Source organism: Ornithodoros turicata, unplaced genomic scaffold, assembly GCF_037126465.1.
Source record: "Ornithodoros turicata isolate Travis unplaced genomic scaffold, ASM3712646v1 Chromosome69, whole genome shotgun sequence".
NCBI lineage: Eukaryota > Metazoa > Arthropoda > Arachnida > Ixodida > Argasidae > Ornithodoros > Ornithodoros turicata.
The window spans coordinates 413018-430692 of record NW_026999390.1 but is presented as its reverse complement, the minus strand read 5'-3'; the positions used below and the strand labels follow the sequence as shown (position 1 = coordinate 430692).

The following is a 17675-nucleotide window of genomic DNA, read 5'->3' as shown; positions in this document are numbered from 1 at the left end:
TCCAAAATACAGAGACAATGTACTGCTTGCAATATACTTGTCTGAAATCTCCACCCAGTGGGCCCAGCCAGCTGTGCCCTATCGGCGGTGTCGCGCGCGGAGGAGCCGTACCATTATCCATTATCGTCTCCGAGGGGTGGCCGTGTAGGGTGCCTGTTTAGGGTACTCGTTTAGGCGCCTGTAGGGTGCCTCAATACTAGCTCCCTCTGCATAGGATGAAGACAACCGCGTCGTCTGCTACGAATTTCCGCCATACTGACTCCAACGAACAGCTCGCGGTACGCTCACAAAGGTGTGGCGATACGCTTAGTTACGCAGTGCATTTTAGAGCTGAGTAAATTTGTAGCAAAGGAGGTTTGAAAAAATCAGTGCATAGCATTCATGCATGGTAAGCGTGGTAGTCAATACGCGGCTTGGCGGCATTCGCTTCTACAAATGGTGACTCCACCCTACACCGTGGGAGGGAGCTAGTATTCAGGCACCCTAGGCGTCTGTTTCACACAAAGCCACCAATCGGGAGGGATCATCTGTGATACTTGGGCGTCGTCTGCTAGCATTCTTTCCTCCGTCCACAGAGGTGACATAAATCCGCCATTTTTGTAACTACCCTCAAGCGTGCTTGAGCAGCTTGTTGCAAAACCGCCATACTGTCCTGGTCACACGTCATAGAAAACGTCATTTTGAGGTCACGTGACTTTGTTTACATGTCGTTTTGCCGCTTGCCGACATATTCCCGTCGACATAAAGCCAAGAGATGAACGTATTTTGCCAGCGTAAACTAGCTGAAGCTTAACTGCCAGCTGAACTAGGCATCCCGAAACCCGGGATCGAACCCGGGATCCCTGGTTCGATCCCGTGTTTCGGCATCAAAATCTAGGAAAGGATGACTCCAATTGAGAGAACAAGTGCTTAATGCAACACGAACGAGCAGCTATCCACGAGCTCGAGATCTGCTGATTCACGAAGATGATCGCAGGTGGGGTCAGGTGATCCTCATCCTCTTCGCAATTTCTTATAATAATAATAAAGTGCGTAGGGAGTCGAGAACTACCCGGAGGACGCACACGTACTGGGACATCAATTTCGAGAGTGCTCATTCAGCAGCACATTAAGCTAGATAGTGATTGCTCCGCTACCCTCGAGCGCCACCTGACCGTAACCAGCATCACCATCAAGCTCTGACACGTCGAAATTGCGTGTGTGTGTTTTTTTCCTATGCTAAGACACTTTGAACGCGGCGTGATATTGAAAAAGAACTCAAGACATGCTCCTGGGTTTCTGTTTCTTTTTTCCCCTGAGTCGCATACCCCACTCCCTCAGATGGTGGTAGTGCTGAATGAGCTCGCCGTCGTCGGTCTCACAGAGTTCACTCTCAGAACAGAATGGGGAGGGGGGGGGGGGGTTATGGCAGGATCGGCTCACCGTTGTTGGCCACACAGAAGTGGGCGTCGTCACGACTATAGCAAAAACAAAAAAGAAAAGAAGAAAAGAAAGACGAATGGAGGATAGAGGATGAAGGGTGGAGATGCGTAGAGGGTGCATGAGTTAGTCGTGGAGAGCAAAGTGTTAGATGGGTCGTTGAGCAAGACCCGCCTCCTGCAGAAAGAGACCAAGAGACCAACCATTGTCATGAATGATAGAGTTACCGCTTCTGATTCCAAGAGCGAGGGGGGTACTCCTATTTGGGACAAGTTGGATATACGATAATTGCTACAACTGTGCGTATGCCCCTCTTTCTCTTCAAATCAGAAGCGATAACCCTATCACTCGTGGCAGTGGTTGGCGCACAACGTGCTGTGCGGTGAAGTTCTGTTCTGAGAGTGCAAAAGCGATGCTAACCGCACATGCACGTAGACTACACCATTAAAAACGAAGTTCACCGCATAGCAAGCTCTTAGCCAACCATCATCTCGAATGATATCGTTATCTGACTCGATTTGTTAAAAACAGGAGGCGTCCGCCTCTTTTGTGACAATTATGGACAGCATAAGTGTCACAAAAAGACGTACGCCTCCCGTTTGCACGATATCATTAGAGATGGTGGTTGGCTAGGAGCGTGCTATGCGGTGAAGTTCATTTCTAAGAGTGTAAATATGTACTGCTGTCGTCAAAGCTAACTGTAACAACGCCTTCATAACGAGGGCCGCCCCTCTAACTGTAAATACAAACAAACACTCTCCGACATTATTTCTACTAAGCTCCACCAGGGTCCGGAATGGTTAACTCTCATGCGAGCTGTACATGTAGGCTACACATTTTTCATTGGCGGTATTCAAGGAATACCAACCGAAATTGCCTTACCAAACTTCGACCGTTTTCTTGATTTAGGGTTTTTAGGCCTATCCCTTTATTGCGTAAGGAGGTTTCAAAGCACACAAATTACAAAATGAAAAGCAAGAAAAGCAGTAGTTACCGTCTCTTATTTTCTGTAGTCGTTTAAGTTCCGCTGAAACGAGGAATGCTTCTGTTTTAGTGTCGCCACTTGACAGTGCATGTAAGAAACTCGTTGTGGATATAACTGTTACTCTTGACGATACTATATGTTTCTACAATCCTACACCGTGCACTGTTAAAACAGAACTTCCCCGCATAGCAAGCTCTTAGCCAACCATCATCTCGAATGATATCGTTATCTGACTCGATTTGTTAAAAACAGGAGGCGTCCGCCTCTTTTGTGACAATTATGGACAGCATAAGTGTCACAAAAAGACGCACGCCTCCCGTTTTCACGATATCGTTAGAGATGGTGGTTGGCTAGGAGCGTGCTGTGCGGTGAAGTTCATTTCTAAGAGTGTAGATATGTACGGCTCTCGTCAAAGCTAACTGTAACAACGCCTTCATAACGAAGGCCGCCCCTCTAACTGTAAATACAAAAACACTCTCCGTCATTATTTCTACTAAGCGCCACCAGGGTCCGGAATGGTTAACTCTCATGCGAGCTGTACATGTAGGTTACACATTTTTCATTGGCGGTATTCAAGGAATACCAACTGAAATTGCCTTACCAAACTTCAACCGCCTTCTTGGTTTAGGGTTTTTAGGCCTATCCCTTTATTGCGTAAGGATGTCTCAAAGCACAAAAGTTACAAAATTAAAAGCAAGAAAAGCGGTAGTTACCTTGTAGTATTTCGTCTAATCCACCCTTAGGTCCCACTGAAACGAGGAATACTTCTGTTTTACTGTCGCCACTTGACAGTGCATGTAAGAAACTCGTTGTGGATGTAACTGTTACTGTTGACGATACTATATGTTTCTACAATCCTACACCGTATACGCACTATCACGGCACGGGAAACATATGTCTTAGCAAACAGTTAGTACAAGCAGAACGACTTGCTCCGACAGAATAACCAGGAGCACGCACCACAGATACTGGGTTCCTAGCTTCATACACTGAGTAGAAGAAAAAAAGCAAGATGGTCAAACTTCTGCATCTCCTGTCCAAAGGTACGTGCACATACGGTCATCTGCTAGCCTCGGTCACCTTCCCTTATATTCCCTCTAACGGGCACACTAGAAATACTAAGCACTCACACGAGTGATTCTACTGCGCTAGCCCAGTGGCTATCAAATGGGTTTTCTCGCTCGCACATGGGAATGTTGCACCCTAAATGCAGGCTATACCCCTTTGCAGACTAAGCGCGGGCTGACTTTGCACCGTGTTTTCTTTTTCTTTTTCTTTTTTCACGACGCACCCAAGTGGTGACGTGACTCTGTTTTGTTCTTGCTGGTCCCGACCTAAGCTAAAGGTAAACACAATTGTGTTTACCTTTAGCTTAGGTCGGGACCAGCTACAGCTTAAGCTGTAGCATACTCTCTCACATTGCTCAGTGCCACCGTAGCGTAGAGCTTTCGCTGCCGTGCCGTCACTATACAAATAACGTCCAGTTCCTGTATACAACACCTCTAAGATAGCAGAAGGCCTGCGCCCTACGTCAAAAGCTCACTGAGACCTCCCTGTGCGTACGCACAGGGAGGTCTCAGTGAGCTTTTCACTTGTAGAATATGCACTCGTTGAGACAGACAAAGACCAAGATCAGGAGAGCCTTTTACGTATTTCACACGTTGGGGAGTGGTTCAGGTCATGTAGAATATGCACCTGTCGGGACTGACCAAGGTTAGGTGAGGAGAGGCTTTTACGTATTTCACACGTTGGGGAGTGGTTCAGGTCATGTAGAATATGCACCTGTCGGGACTGACCAAGGTTAGGTGAGGAGACCCTTTTACGTATTCTACACGTTGGGGAGTGGTTCAGGTCATGTAGAATATGCACCTGTCGGGACTGACCAAGGTTAGGTGAGGAGAGGCTTTTACGTATTTCACACGTTGGGGAGTGGTTCAGGTCATGTAGAATATGCACCTGTCGGGACTGACCAAGGTTAGGTGAGGAGACCCTTTCACGTATTCTACACGTTGGGGAGTGGTTCAGGTCATGTAGAATATGCACCTGTCGGGACTGACCAAGGTTAGGTGAGGAGAGGCTTTTACGTATTTCACACGTTGGGGAGTGGTTCAGGTCATGTAGAATATGCACCTGTCGGGACTGACCAAGGTTAGGTGAGGAGACCCTTTCACGTATTCTACACGTTGGGGAGTGGTTCAGGACATGTAGAATATGCACCTGTCGGGACTGACCAAGGTTAGGTGAGGAGAGGCTTTTACGTATTTCACACGTTGGGGAGTGGTTCAGGTCATGTAGAATATGCACCTGTCGGGACTGACCAAGGTTAGGTGAGGAGACCCTTTTACGTATTCTACACGTTGGGAAGTGGTTCAGGTCATGTAGAATATGCACCTGTCGGGACTGGCCAAGGTTAGGTGAGGAGAGGCTTTTACGTATTTCACACGTTGGGGAGTGGTTCAGGTCATGTAGAATATGCACCTGTCGGGACTGACCAAGGTTAGGTGAGGAGACCCTTTTACGTATTCTACACGTTGGGGAGTGGTTCAGGTCATGTAGAATATGCACCTGTCGGGACTGACCAAGGTTAGGTGAGGAGAGGCTTTTACGTACTTCACACGTTGGGGAGTGGTTCAGGTCATGTAGAATATGCACCTGTCGGGACTGACCAAGGTTAGGTGAGGAGACCCTTTTACGTATTCTACACGTTGGGGAGTGGTTCAGGTCATGTAGAATATGCACCTGTCGGGACTGACCAAGGTTAGGTGAGGAGACCCTTTTACGTATTCTACACGTTGGGGAGTGGTTCAGGTCATGTAGAATATGCACCTGTCGGGACTGACCAAGGTTAGGTGAGGAGAGGCTTTTACGTATTTCACACGTTGGGGAGTGGTTCAGGTCATGTAGAATATGCACCTGTCGGGACTGACCAAGGTTAGGTGAGGAGACCCTTTTACGTATTCTACACGTTGGGGAGTGGTTCAGGTCATGTAGAATATGCACCTGTCGGGACTGACCAAGGTTAGGTGAGGAGAGGCTTTTACGTATTTCACACGTTGGGGAGTGGTTCAGGTCATGTAGAATATGCACCTGTCGGGACTGACCAAGGTTAGGTGAGGAGACCCTTTTACGTATTCTACACGTTGGGGAGTGGTTCAGGTCATGTAGAATATGCACCTGTCGGGACTGACCAAGGTTAGGTGAGGAGACCCTTTTACGTATTCTACACGTTGGGGAGTGGTTCAGGTCATGTAGAATATGCACCTGTCGGGACTGACCAAGGTTAGGTGAGGAGAGGCTTTTACGTATTTCACACGTTGGGGAGTGGTTCAGGTCATGTAGAATATGCACCTGTCGGGACTGACCAAGGTTAGGTGAGGAGACCCTTTTACGTATTCTACACGTTGGGGAGTGGTTCAGGTCATGTAGAATATGCACCTGTCGGGACTGACCAAGGTTAGGTGAGGAGAGGCTTTTACGTATTTCACACGTTGGGGAGTGGTTCAGGTCATGTAGAATATGCACCTGTCGGGACTGACCAAGGTTAGGTGAGGAGAGGCTTTTACGTATTTCACACGTTGGGGAGTGGTTCAGGTCATGTAGAATATGCACCTGTCGGGACTGACCAAGGTTAGGTGAGGAGAGGCTTTTACGTATTTCACACGTTGGGGAGTGGTTCAGGTCATGTAGAATATGCACCTGTCGGGACTGACCAAGGTTAGGTGAGGAGACCCTTTTACGTATTCTACACGTTGGGGAGTGGTTCAGGTCATGAAGAATATGCACCTGTCGGGACTGACCAAGGTTAGGTGAGGAGAGGCTTTTACGTATTTCACACGTTGGGGAGTGGTTCAGGTCATGTAGAATATGCACCTGTCGGGACTGACCAAGGTTAGGTGAGGAGAGGCTTTTACGTATTTCACACGTTGGGGAGTGGTTCAGGTCATGTAGAATATGCACCTGTCGGGACTGACCAAGGTTAGGTGAGGAGAGGCTTTTACGTATTTCACACGTTGGGGAGTGGTTCAGGTCATGGTGAATATGCACCTGTCGGGACTGACCAAGGTTAGGTGAGGAGACCGTTTTACGTATTCTATACGTTGGGGAGTGGTTCAGGTCATGTAGAATATGCACCTGTCGGGACTGACCAAGGTTAGGTGAGGAGAGGCTTTTACGTATTTCACACGTTGGGGAGTGGTTCAGGTCATGTAGAATATGCACCTGTCGGGACTGACCAAGGTTAGGTGAGGAGAGGCTTTTACGTATTTCACACGTTGGGGAGTGGTTCAGGTCATGGTGAATATGCACCTGTCGGGACTGACCAAGGTTAGGTGAGGAGACCGTTTTACGTATTCTACACGTTGGGGAGTGGTTCAGGTCATGTAGAATATGCACCTGTCGGGACTGACCAAGGTTAGGTGAGGAGAGGCTTTTACGTATTTCACACGTTGGGGAGTGGTTCAGGTCATGTAGAATATGCACCTGTCGGGACTGACCAAGGTTAGGTGAGGAGAGGCTTTTACGTATTTCACACGTTGGGGAGTGGTTCAGGTCATGTAGAATATGCACCTGTCGGGACTGACCAAGGTTAGGTGAGGAGACCCTTTTACGTATTCTACACGTTGGGGAGTGGTTCAGGTCATGTAGAATATGCACCTGTCGGGACTGACCAAGGTTAGGTGAGGAGAGGCTTTTACGTATTTCACACGTTGGGGAGTGGTTCAGGTCATGTAGAATATGCACCTGTCGGGACTGACCAAGGTTAGGTGAGGAGACCTTTTACGTATTCTACACGTTGGGGAGTGGTTCAGGTCATGTAGAATATGCACCTGTCGGGACTGACCAAGGTTAGGTGAGGAGACCCTTTTACGTATTCTACACGTTGGGGAGTGGTTCAGGTCATGTAGAATATGCACCTGTCGGGACTGACCAAGGTTAGGTGAGGAGAGGCTTTTACGTATTTCACACGTTGGGGAGTGGTTCAGGTCATGTAGAATATGCACCTGTCGGGACTGACCAAGGTTAGGTGAGGAGACCCTTTTACGTATTCTACACGTTGGGGAGTGGTTCAGGTCATGTAGAATATGCACCTGTCGGGACTGACCAAGGTTAGGTGAGGAGAGGCTTTTACGTATTTCACACGTTGGGGAGTGGTTCAGGTCATGTAGAATATGCACCTTCGGGACTGACCAAGGTTAGGTGAGGAGACCCTTTTACGTATTCTACCACGTTGGGGAGTGGTTCAGGTCATGTAGAATATGCACCTGTCGGGACTGACAAGGTTAGGTGAGGAGACCCTTTTACGTATTCTACACGTTGGGGAGTGGTTCAGGTCATGTAGAATATGCACCTGTCGGGACTGACCAAGGTTAGGTGAGGAGAGGCTTTTAAGTATTCACACGTTGGGAGTGGTTCAGGTCATGTAGAATATGCACCTGTCGGGACTGACCAAGGTTAGGTGAGGAGACCCTTTTACGTATTCTACCACGTTGGGGAGTGGTCAGGTCATGTAGAATATGCACCCTGTCGGGACTGACCAAGGTTAGGTGAGGAGAGGCTTTTACGTATTTCACACGTTGGGGAGTGGTTCAGGTCATGTAAAATGCACCTGTCGGGACTGACCAAGGTTAGGTGAGGAGACGCTTTTACGTATTCTACACGTTGGGGAGTGGTTCAGGTCATGTAGAATATGCACCTGTCGGGACTGACCAAGGTTAGGTGAGGAGAGGCTTTTACGTATTTCACACGTTGGGGAGTGGTTCAGGTCATGTAGAATATGCACCTGTCGGGACTGACCAAGGTTAGGTGAGGAGACCCTTTTACGTATTCTACACGTTGGGGAGTGGTTCAGGTCATGTAGAATATGCACCTGTCGGGACTGACTAAGGTTAGGTGAGGAGACCCTTTTACGTATTCTACACGTTGGGGAGTGGTTCAGGTCATGTAGAATATGCACCTGTCGGGACTGACCAAGGTTAGGTGAGGAGAGGCTTTTACGTATTTCACACGTTGGGGAGTGGTTCAGGTCATGTAGAATATGCACCTGTCGGGACTGACCAAGGTTAGGTGAGGAGACCCTTTTACGTATTCTACACGTTGGGGAGTGGTTCAGGTCATGTAGAATATGCACCTGTCGGGACTGACCAAGGTTAGGTGAGGAGAGGCTTTTACGTATTTCACACGTTGGGGAGTGGTTCAGGTCATGTAGAATATGCACCTGTCGGGACTGACCAAGGTTAGGTGAGGAGAGGCTTTTACGTATTTCACACGTTGGGGAGTGGTTCAGGTCATGTAGAATATGCACCTGTCGGGACTGACCAAGGTTAGGTGAGGAGAGGCTTTTACGTATTTCACACGTTGGGGAGTGGTTCAGGTCATGGTGAATATGCACCTGTCGGGACTGACCAAGGTTAGGTGAGGAGACCGTTTTACGTATTCTACACGTTGGGGAGTGGTTCAGGTCATGTAGAATATGCACCTGTCGGGACTGACCAAGGTTAGGTGAGGAGAGGCTTTTACGTATTCACACGTTGGGGAGTGGTTCAGGTCATGTAGAATATGCACCTGTCGGGACTGACCAAGGTTAGGTGAGGAGAGGCTTTTACGTATTTCACACGTTGGGGAGTGGTTCAGGTCATGTAGAATATGCACCTGTCGGGACTGACCAAGGTTAGGTGAGGAGACCTTTTACGTATTCTACACGTTGGGGAGTGGTTCAGGTCATGTAGAATATGCACCTGTCGGGACTGACCAAGGTTAGGTGAGGAGAGGCTTTTACGTATTTCACACGTTGGGGAGTGGTTCAGGTCATGTAGAATATGCACCTGTCGGGACTGACCAAGGTTAGGTGAGGAGAGGCTTTTACGTATTTCACACGTTGGGGAGTGGTTCAGGTCATGTAGAATATGCACCTGTCGGGACTGACCAAGGTTAGGTGAGGAGAGGCTTTTACGTATTTCACACGTTGGGGAGTGGTTCAGGTCATGGTGAATATGCACCTGTCGGGACTGACCAAGGTTAGGTGAGGAGACCGTTTTACGTATTCTACACGTTGGGGAGTGGTTCAGGTCATGTAGAATATGCACCTGTCGGGACTGACCAAGGTTAGGTGAGGAGAGGCTTTTACGTATTTCACACGTTGGGGAGTGGTTCAGGTCATGTAGAATATGCACCTGTCGGGACTGACCAAGGTTAGGTGAGGAGAGGCTTTTACGTATTTCACACGTTGGGGAGTGGTTCAGGTCATGTGAATATGCACCTGTCGGGACTGACCAAGGTTAGGTGAGGAGACCGTTTTACGTATTCTACACGTTGGGGAGTGGTTCAGGTCATGTAGAATATGCACCTGTCGGGACTGACCAAGGTTAGGTGAGGAGAGGCTTTTACGTATTTCACACGTTGGGGAGTGGTTCAGGTCATGTAGAATATGCACCTGTCGGGACTGACCAAGGTTAGGTGAGGAGAGGCTTTTACGTATTTCACACGTTGGGGAGTGGTTCAGGTCATGTAGAATATGCACCTGTCGGGACTGACCAAGGTTAGGTGAGGAGACCCTTTTACGTATTCTACACGTTGGGGAGTGGTTCAGGTCATGTAGAATATGCACCTGTCGGGACTGACCAAGGTTAGGTGAGGAGAGGCTTTTACGTATTTCACACGTTGGGGAGTGGTTCAGGTCATGTAGAATATGCACCTGTCGGGACTGACCAAGGTTAGGTGAGGAGACCCTTTTACGTATTCTACACGTTGGGGAGTGGTTCAGGTCATGTAGAATATGCACCTGTCGGGACTGACCAAGGTTAGGTGAGGAGACCCTTTTACGTATTCTACACGTTGGGGAGTGGTTCAGGTCATGTAGAATATGCACCTGTCGGGACTGACCAAGGTTAGGTGAGGAGAGGCTTTTACGTATTTCACACGTTGGGGAGTGGTTCAGGTCATGTAGAATATGCACCTGTCGGGACTGACCAAGGTTAGGTGAGGAGACCCTTTTACGTATTCTACACGTTGGGGAGTGGTTCAGGTCATGTAGAATATGCACCTGTCGGGACTGACCAAGGTTAGGTGAGGAGAGGCTTTTACGTATTTCACACGTTGGGGAGTGGTTCAGGTCATGTAGAATATGCACCTGTCGGGACTGACCAAGGTTAGGTGAGGAGAGGCTTTTACGTATTTCACACGTTGGGGAGTGGGTCAGGTCATGTAGAATATGCACCTGTCGGGACTGACCAAGGTTAGGTGAGGAGAGGCTTTTACGTATTTCACACGTTGGGGAGTGGTTCAGGTCATGTAGAATATGCACCTGTCGGGACTGACCAAGGTTAGGTGAGGAGAGGCTTTTACGTATTTCACACGTTGGGGAGTGGTTCAGGTCATGTAGAATATGCACCTGTCGGGACTGACCAAGGTTAGGTGAGGAGAGGCTTTTACGTATTTCACACGTTGGGGAGTGGTTCAGGTCATGTAGAATATGCACCTGTCGGGACTGACCAAGGTTAGGTGAGGAGACCTTTTACGTATTCTACACGTTGGGGAGTGGTTCAGGTCATGTAGAATATGCACCTGTCGGGACTGACCAAGGTTAGGTGAGGAGAGGCTTTTACGTATTTCACACGTTGGGGAGTGGTTCAGGTCATGTAGAATATGCACCTGTCGGGACTGACCAAGGTTAGGTGAGGAGACCCTTTTACGTATTCTACACGTTGGGGAGTGGTTCAGGTCATGTAGAATATGCACCTGTCGGGACTGACCAAGGTTAGGTGAGGAGACCCTTTTACGTATTCTACACGTTGGGGAGTGGTTCAGGTCATGTAGAATATGCACCTGTCGGGACTGACCAAGGTTAGGTGAGGAGAGGCTTTTACGTATTTCACACGTTGGGGAGTGGTTCAGGTCATGTAGAATATGCACCTGTCGGGACTGACCAAGGTTAGGTGAGGAGACCCTTTTACGTATTCTACACGTTGGGGAGTGGTTCAGGTCATGTAGAATATGCACCTGTCGGGACTGACCAAGGTTAGGTGAGGAGAGGCTTTTACGTATTTCACACGTTGGGGAGTGGTTCAGGTCATGTAGAATATGCACCTGTCGGGACTGACCAAGGTTAGGTGAGGAGAGGCTTTTACGTATTTCACACGTTGGGGAGTGGTTCAGGTCATGTAGAATATGCACCTGTCGGGACTGACCAAGGTTAGGTGAGGAGAGGCTTTTACGTATTTCACACGTTGGGGAGTGGTTCAGGTCATGGTGAATATGCACCTGTCGGGACTGACCAAGGTTAGGTGAGGAGACCGTTTTACGTATTCTACACGTTGGGGAGTGGTTCAGGTCATGTAGAATATGCACCTGTCGGGACTGACCAAGGTTAGGTGAGGAGAGGCTTTTACGTATTTCATACGTTGGGGAGTGGTTCAGGTCATGTAGAATATGCACCTGTCGGGACTGACCAAGGTTAGGTGAGGAGAGGCTTTTACGTATTTCACACGTTGGGGAGTGGTTCAGGTCATGTAGAATATGCACCTGTCGGGACTGACCAAGGTTAGGTGAGGAGAGGCTTTTACGTATTTCACACGTTGGGGAGTGGTTCAGGTCATGTAGAATATGCACCTGTCGGGACTGACCAAGGTTAGGTGAGGAGACCCTTTTACGTATTCTACACGTTGGGGAGTGGTTCAGGTCATGTAGAATATGCACCTGTCGCGACTGACCAAGGTTAGGTGAGGAGAGGCTTTTACGTATTTCACACGTTGGGGAGTGGTTCAGGTCATGTAGAATATGCACCTGTCGGGACTGACCAAGGTTAGGTGAGGAGAGGCTTTTACGTATTTCACACGTTGGGGAGTGGTTCAGGTCATGTAGAATATGCACCTGTCGGGACTGACCAAGGTTAGGTGAGGAGACCCTTTTACGTATTCTACACGTTGGGGAGTGGTTCAGGTCATGTAGAATATGCACCTGTCGGGACTGACCAAGGTTAGGTGAGGAGAGGCTTTTACGTATTTCACACGTTGGGGAGTGGTTCAGGTCATGTAGAATATGCACCTGTCGGGACTGACCAAGGTTAGGTGAGGAGAGGCTTTTACGTATTTCACACGTTGGGGAGTGGTTCAGGTCATGTAGAATATGCACCTGTCGGGACTGACCAAGGTTAGGTGAGGAGAGGCTTTTACGTATTTCACACGTTGGGGAGTGGTTCAGGTCATGTAGAATATGCACCTGTCGGGACTGACCAAGGTTAGGTGAGGAGAGGCTTTTACGTATTTCACACGTTGGGGAGTGGTTCAGGTCATGTAGAATATGCACCTGTCGGGACTGACCAAGGTTAGGTGAGGAGAGGCTTTTACGTATTTCACACGTTGGGGAGTGGTTCAGGTCATGTAGAATATGCACCTGTCGGGACTGACCAAGGTTAGGTGAGGAGACCGTTTTACGTATTCTACACGTTGGGGAGTGGTTCAGGTCATGTAGAATATGCACCTGTCGCGACTGACCAAGGTTAGGTGAGGAGAGGCTTTTACGTATTTCACACGTTGGGGAGTGGTTCAGGTCATGTAGAATATGCACCTGTCGGGACTGACCAAGGTTAGGTGAGGAGAGGCTTTTACGTATTTCACACGTTGGGGAGTGGTTCAGGTCATGTAGAATATGCACCTGTCGGGACTGACCAAGGTTAGGTGAGGAGACCCTTTTACGTATTCTACACGTTGGGGAGTGGTTCAGGTCATGTAGAATATGCACCTGTCGGGACTGACCAAGGTTAGGTGAGGAGAGGCTTTTACGTATTTCACACGTTGGGGAGTGGTTCAGGTCATGTAGAATATGCACCTGTCGGGACTGACCAAGGTTAGGTGAGGAGAGGCTTTTACGTATTTCACACGTTGGGGAGTGGTTCAGGTCATGTAGAATATGCACCTGTCGGGACTGACCAAGGTTAGGTGAGGAGAGGCTTTTACGTATTTCACACGTTGGGGAGTGGTTCAGGTCATGTAGAATATGCACCTGTCGGGACTGACCAAGGTTAGGTGAGGAGAGGCTTTTACGTATTTCACACGTTGGGGAGTGGTTCAGGTCATGTAGAATATGCACCTGTCGGGACTGACCAAGGTTAGGTGAGGAGAGGCTTTTACGTATTTCACACGTTGGGGAGTGGTTCAGGTCATGGTGAATATGCACCTGTCGGGACTGACCAAGGTTAGGTGAGGAGACCGTTTTACGTATTCTACACGTTGGGGAGTGGTTCAGGTCATGTAGAATATGCACCTGTCGGGACTGACCAAGGTTAGGTGAGGAGAGGCTTTTACGTATTTCACACGTTGGGGAGTGGTTCAGGTCATGTAGAATATGCACCTGTCGGGACTGACCAAGGTTAGGTGAGGAGAGGCTTTTACGTATTTCACACGTTGGGGAGTGGTTCAGGTCATGTAGAATATGCACCTGTCGGGACTGACCAAGGTTAGGTGAGGAGACCCTTTTACGTATTCTACACGTTGGGGAGTGGTTCAGGTCATGTAGAATATGCACCTGTCGGGACTGACCAAGGTTAGGTGAGGAGAGGCTTTTACGTATTTCACACGTTGGGGAGTGGTTCAGGTCATGTAGAATATGCACCTGTCGGGACTGACCAAGGTTAGGTGAGGAGACCCTTTTACGTATTTCACACGTTGGGGAGTGGTTCAGGTCATGTAGAATATGCACCTGTCGGGACTGACCAAGGTTAGGTGAGGAGAGGCTTTTACGTATTTCACACGTTGGGGAGTGGTTCAGGTCATGTAGAATATGCACCTGTCGGGACTGACCAAGGTTAGGTGAGGAGACCCTTTTACGTATTCTACACGTTGGGGAGTGGTTCAGGTCATGTAGAATATGCACCTGTCGGGACTGACCAAGGTTAGGTGAGGAGAGGCTTTTACGTATTTCACACGTTGGGGAGTGGTTCAGGTCATGTAGAATATGCACCTGTCGGGACTGACCAAGGTTAGGTGAGGAGAGGCTTTTACGTATTTCACACGTTGGGGAGTGGTTCAGGTCATGTAGAATATGCACCTGTCGGGACTGACCAAGGTTAGGTGAGGAGAGGCTTTTACGTATTTCACACGTTGGGGAGTGGTTCAGGTCATGTAGAATATGCACCTGTCGGGACTGACCAAGGTTAGGTGAGGAGACCTTTTACGTATTCTACACGTTGGGGAGTGGTTCAGGTCATGTAGAATATGCACCTGTCGGGACTGACCAAGGTTAGGTGAGGAGAGGCTTTTACGTATTTCACACGTTGGGGAGTGGTTCAGGTCATGTAGAATATGCACCTGTCGGGACTGACCAAGGTTAGGTGAGGAGAGGCTTTTACGTATTTCACACGTTGGGGAGTGGTTCAGGTCATGTAGAATATGCACCTGTCGGGACTGACCAAGGTTAGGTGAGGAGAGGCTTTTACGTATTTCACACGTTGGGGAGTGGTTCAGGTCATGTAGAATATGCACCTGTCGGGACTGACCAAGGTTAGGTGAGGAGAGCCTTTTACGTATTTCTACACGTTGGGGAGTGGTTCAGGTCATGTAGAATATGCACCTGTCGGGACTGACCAAGGTTAGGTGAGGAGAGGCCTTTTACGTATTTCACACGTTGGGGAGTGGTTCAGGTCATGTAGAATATGCACCTGTCGGGACTGACCAAGGTTAGGTGAGGAGAGGCTTTTACGTATTTCACACGTTGGGGAGTGGTTCAGGTCATGTAGAATATGCACCTGTCGGGACTGACCAAGGTTAGGTGAGGAGACCCTTTTACGTATTCTACACGTTGGGGAGTGGTTCAGGTCATGTAGAATATGCACCTGTCGGGACTGACCAAGGTTAGGTGAGGAGAGGCTTTTACGTATTTCACACGTTGGGGAGTGGTTCAGGTCATGTAGAATATGCACCTGTCGGGACTGACCAAGGTTAGGTGAGGAGAGGCTTTTACGTATTTCACACGTTGGGGAGTGGTTCAGGTCATGTAGAATATGCACCTGTCGGGACTGACCAAGGTTAGGTGAGGAGAGGCTTTTACGTATTTCACACGTTGGGGAGTGGTTCAGGTCATGTAGAATATGCACCTGTCGGGACTGACCAAGGTTAGGTGAGGAGACCCTTTTACGTATTCTACACGTTGGGGAGTGGTTCAGGTCATGTAGAATATGCACCTGTCGGGACTGACCAAGGTTAGGTGAGGAGAGGCTTTTACGTATTTCACACGTTGGGGAGTGGTTCAGGTCATGTAGAATATGCACCTGTCGGGACTGACCAAGGTTAGGTGAGGAGAGGCTTTTACGTATTTCACACGTTGGGGAGTGGTTCAGGTCATGTAGAATATGCACCTGTCGGGACTGACCAAGGTTAGGTGAGGAGAGGCTTTTACGTATTTCACACGTTGGGGAGTGGTTCAGGTCATGTAGAATATGCACCTGTCGGGACTGACCAAGGTTAGGTGAGGAGAGGCTTTTACGTATTTCACACGGTGGGGAGTGGTTCAGGTCATGTAGAATATGCACCTGTCGGGACTGACCAAGGTTAGGTGAGGAGACCCTTTTACGTATTCTACACGTTGGGGAGTGGTTCAGGTCATGTAGAATATGCACCTGTCGGGACTGACCAAGGTTAGGTGAGGAGAGGCTTTTACGTATTTCACACGTTGGGGAGTGGTTCAGGTCATGTAGAATATGCACCTGTCGGGACTGACCAAGGTTAGGTGAGGAGACCCTTTTACGTATTCTACACGTTGGGGAGTGGTTCAGGTCATGTAGAATATGCACCTGTCGGGACTGACCAAGGTTAGGTGAGGAGAGGCTTTTACGTATTTCACACGTTGGGGAGTGGTTCAGGTCATGTAGAATATGCACCTGTCGGGACTGACCAAGGTTAGGTGAGGAGAGGCTTTTACGTATTTCACACGTTGGGGAGTGGTTCAGGTCATGTAGAATATGCACCTGTCGGGACTGACCAAGGTTAGGTGAGGAGAGGCTTTTACGTATTTCACACGTTGGGGAGTGGTTCAGGTCATGTAGAATATGCACCTGTCGGGACTGACCAAGGTTAGGTGAGGAGACCCTTTTACGTATTCTACACGTTGGGGAGTGGTTCAGGTCATGTAGAATATGCACCTGTCGGGACTGACCAAGGTTAGGTGAGGAGAGGCTTTTACGTATTTCACACGTTGGGGAGTGGTTCAGGTCATGTAGAATATGCACCTGTCGGGACTGACCAAGATTAGGTGAGGAGACCCTTTTACGTATTCTACACGTTGGGGAGTGGTTCAGGTCATGTAGAATATGCACCTGTCGGGACTGACCAAGGTTAGGTGAGGAGAGGCTTTTACGTATTTCACACGTTGGGGAGTGGTTCAGGTCATGTAGAATATGCACCTGTCGGGACTGACCAAGGTTAGGTGAGGAGAGGCTTTTACGTATTTCACACGTTGGGGAGTGGTTCAGGTCATGTAGAATATGCACCTGTCGGGACTGACCAAGGTTAGGTGAGGAGAGGCTTTTACGTATTTCACACGTTGGGGAGTGGTTCAGGTCATGTAGAATATGCACCTGTCGGGACTGACCAAGGTTAGGTGAGGAGAGGCTTTTACGTATTTCACACGTTGGGGAGTGGTTCAGGTCATGTAGAATATGCACCTGTCGGGACTGACCAAGGTTAGGTGAGGAGAGGCTTTTACGTATTTCACACGTTGGGGAGTGGTTCAGGTCATGTAGAATATGCACCTGTCGGGACTGACCAAGGTTAGGTGAGGAGAGGCTTTTACGTATTTCACACGTTGGGGAGTGGTTCAGGTCATGTAGAATATGCACCTGTCTGGACTGACCAAGGTTAGGTGAGGAGAGGCTTTTACGTATTTCACACGTTGGGGAGTGGTTCAGGTCATGTAGAATATGCACCTGTCGGGACTGACCAAGGTTAGGTGAGGAGAGGCTTTTACGTATTTCACACGTTGGGGAGTGGTTCAGGTCATGTAGAATATGCACCTGTCGGGACTGACCAAGGTTAGGTGAGGAGACCCTTTTACGTATTCTACACGTTGGGGAGTGGTTCAGGTCATGTAGAATATGCACCTGTCGGGACTGACCAAGGTTAGGTGAGGAGAGGCTTTTACGTATTTCACACGTTGGGGAGTGGTTCAGGTCATGTAGAATATGCACCTGTCTGGACTGACCAAGGTTAGGTGAGGAGAGGCTTTTACGTATTTCACACGTTGGGGAGTGGTTCAGGTCATGTAGAATATGCACCTGTCGGGACTG

At 48.9% G+C, this 17675-nt stretch overlaps 1 long non-coding RNA gene across 1 annotated transcript in view; it reads right to left on the bottom strand.

The window, feature by feature from the left end:
* The window catches only part of LOC135374535 (uncharacterized), a 32669-nt gene that overhangs the window by 261 nt on the left and 14733 nt on the right, over positions 1 to 17675 (bottom strand). Inside the window, exons 4-5 of the long non-coding RNA XR_010416945.1 lie at positions 3118 to 3153; positions 2414 to 2446 (exon numbers count right to left, since the gene is read on the bottom strand). This is a non-coding gene — a long non-coding RNA (uncharacterized LOC135374535). The remainder of the gene's footprint in view (positions 1 to 2413; positions 2447 to 3117; positions 3154 to 17675) is intronic.